Raw genomic sequence first — 3,906 nt, forward strand, 5'->3', positions numbered from 1 at the left:
AGCAATGCAAATGCAACACAATACATATGTAGTGCTTTTTAATACATACATTAAATACAAACATGGAATTTTAATACAATATAATTCACTTCAAGGGCAGATAGACACAATCTAATTTAGTCATATCTCACATCCGAGTGGAGTGGAGTAAAAAAAAGCCAAACACAAAGACAAAAAGACTCAGCAGTTGAAAAACCGAGAGGCACTATTCTTCATTCTGTACATGAAAACACAAAGTCTTGAACAAAGAGCATGAACAGGTAACAAAGGAACACAAACCGTGACTTACTATATCACAACGTGTTACACAACTATTTTCTTTTCCTGCATTTTAGTCTTGTGTTTGAAATCCTAACTTAGTATAATACATAATTGAGAATGACAACACCTACAGTATCACAGTTAAACATATAGGCATTTATGACACAACTGATTTGGTACTGAATGATAAATAGCTGCTTTATAGCTAGTATATTCACAATATTGAAGTTCCTTCATGACATTCCACTGACTACTGCAACAATAGTAAACTTGTGAGGGGAGGACTCATTGGTAGGCATCCTCACAGAAAATAAATTCATAATAAACTCAAGTCTAAATTATACACAACTATAATTACTCTCTCCAGCAATATAACCTCTATGTCATCTTTCTCTGTCTTGCTACAAAACAACGTTGCAATTGTTGGCACTTTTTTTTCTTTGTTTAAGTCAGAATCATCTGCATCCTTGTGCAAAACCAAGATAAATATTCCAAATCTTTTTATGCTACTTTAAGTTGGATGGCTGTAAATCGGTGTTCCTGCCATAGTATGTACAGTACCAAACCCTGCAAGCAGAGAGCACTTCACAAATATATGAAACGTACAGGTAAACAACTGTAAACAATGTCTACACTTTGGCCTCTAAGTGACATAATATTTGTGTCTAAAGTGATGCCAAGCTAAAAAAAAAAAAATTAAAAAAATGGCAACTTCACACTCAAGTTCACATTCACACTACATTCAGTTCTACAGTCTGTATTACAATCCTCCAAGACGAGCTCCTGAAGTTAGCTAGCTAACCTCACCCATATTCAGTTAGCCTCCACGTACAGTATCCAACAAACACAAATTACAATCTTCATTTTCTCACATTATATTGAAGGGAAAAGGGAGGGCCACAGTCAGTCATCTGGGAAAAAATCCATTACACTTCAATTCTGACTGTGACAAAACACAACACTTAAAGGGGTAGTTCAGAATTTTGGACATACATGTAGACTCATTTACAACTAATCCATAATGTTGTTGATTGATGGAGAACATTTGTAGCTGATTCCATGCCGTCTCTCTTTCCAACGTTAGCGTCATGCTAATACTAGCACAATCAAACCAACATGGCTAGCATTCAAAGAAAACTCACTTATAAACACTCCAAACAAGTAAGGATAGACAGATAAACTAAACTCCTCATCAAAGTCAGACATATCCCTTTTGAACATGGCCATTGTAACTTGTTTTTGTGTTGATAGTATGAGAATAGTCCACTCTTCTGTTCCTTGTTGTGAAGACAATAATGCTGTCTAGTTATGTATTGCTCCGCCTCCCTATTTACAGAGAGAGCCATATAGGTCCGAACAAATGAATGGGTTCAACGATAGTTGGACTTCAAAAATTATGGTATAAAAACTTAAATGAGCCCCCGAGAGACTGTCATCATATTTGATTTGGGTGCACTGTGGAGCGTTTAAGTGAGTTTTCTTTGAATGCTAGCAATTTCTACTGCATTGCGCTAGCATTAGCATGCCGCTAACGCTGGAACAATAACCCTGCTAGCTAGTGAGTGTGAAACTGGGGAACTTGCTTTAACTGTTGTCACCGATAGGCCTAATATACTATATTATTTATACAACCTTGCCACCTAGTGGATCCATTTGGAACTGCAGAAACACCTAACAGTGTTTTTGAGAAAGAGTATTTCAAATACTCTTTCAGAAGCGCCAAGGAGTATCCAAAGCCCGTAAAATGGTTTCAGGACAGCCCTAGTGCTTTGGGACCCAACTTAATTTGTAACCTCAGGCTAGGAGTTATCTCTCTCCATCAGCCTACCTGACAGCCCTAGTGCTTTGAGGCCGAACTTTTAATTTAAAGCCTCAGGCTAGGAGTTATCTCTGTGATACCCCATCAGCCTGCCTGACACCCCTTAAAGTTAGGCCATACTGTGCCAGGAGAACAGGGCCTCACTCTAACATCACTTCCCTGGGCTGTGAATATAAACATGCAATAACAGAACATTTATCAACTTGACATTTGGGACAAACATGACAAAAGCTGAAGAGGCCTGCTTGGAACTGGATTTAGCACATCATGTAAGATGCCTGGTCGTAATATGAAGAGGCAAGAATGGAAATGGAGCGAGCACACAGACACACACACTAGAGGGGAAAAACACCTTACAGGGAGTCACTCAAAATGGTCACATACTGTAACTGATTGGTCTAAGCCTCCCTGATGTTTAAACACAAGGTTCTCTGCTGGTGCTCTGGGAAAACTAAAGCAGCCAGTTGAGTTAAAGAACAATCTACGAAAGGATTTACAATCCTTATTCACATTCACTTGTTTATTCTAATCTGCAGGCGCTCAAAATCAAAAACCAAAGCAGCACTTGTAGGTCTATGGTATAGCTACCTCTGAACATTTGGTCTTGTTGTTGTATGTTGTATGAGCAATTTTCTACTGCCTTTTTTTTTTTAGCATTTCGTTTTATATGACCTTTTTTTTGCACTGCAGATGATGCACTTCAATTTCGTTGTTGTGGAAATGACAATGACAATAAATAATCTAACTAACTTTTATATGCGTCTTGCACTGTCTTGATGCTTTTAATGTCTCACGTAAAGCACTTTGAATTGCCTTGTTGCTGAAATGTGCTACAAATAAATTTGCCTTGCCTTTCTATTGGTTGATTGGTGTAAATCTCATGCTAAAAATGGACACAAAGACACAGCTTACAGATCTAAGATAATGCTAACCAAGGCATTAAAAAGTCAGATCAATATGGACCACACACAGCCACTGTTACTGATCAAGTAATTAGGTATGTTATGTTTATCTCTGGAGGACATCTAAAGATGGGCTGTGGATGTCATGGGATTGTCCAACTGTCCACCAAGAAAATGTATGAGCAAGTAACCCTTAGTTAGTAGTAGTTAGTAACCGCAGTAAAGACTACGAAACCCTATTAAAAGTCCCCCCCCCCCTCACAACAAGCGAGTCCAATCAATGTCATGTCCATTGGAAATGGAATTAAGTGGATGTGGACACTTATTAGTACCTCGGGGAAAGAATGTAGCATGTACATTACATTAAATAAGAGAATCACTCGAACCAAAAACTGGGATAAACAACTACGGACACTGCATAGGCAGGAGTTGTTCAGGCGATGAGGACATTAATCAAAAACATGTATGAAAACTATCTGATGAAGATATCCTCATGTCCTAACATGCCTTTATTATGTCCACATTTCCAGAACTTAACCACAAAATACTGGCAAATCACACAATGTAGCATGTAATGAAATTCCTTACGGAAAAATAGTCATTTCAATCAACTGTACAATCTTAATGAACCACGGGTCAGCGGCACAGTGCCAGGCCAATGCATCCTATACAACGTGCGTCGGTCTCCGGCTAGACATAACCGCTGATCTACAAACAAGACATCAAAGAGATGTTATGTAACCCAACAGCGTGACGGAGGGGCCTTGTTGGTCAGGTGTGTGCAATTATGAGGGTGAGTGTCCTCTCTGGGCGGGGGGAGGGGACGGGGGGGGGCACACGTGACCTTTTGGATGCTAATCTCTCACAGAGCTGAGTGCTGTGGGTCTATCCTTCAGCTCCCGGTGAGGCATACAGAAGGTGATC

The sequence above is a fragment of the Borostomias antarcticus genome (genome assembly GCF_949987555.1).
Source record: "Borostomias antarcticus genome assembly, chromosome: 20".
In the NCBI taxonomy this organism is placed as follows: domain Eukaryota; kingdom Metazoa; phylum Chordata; class Actinopteri; order Stomiiformes; family Stomiidae; genus Borostomias; species Borostomias antarcticus.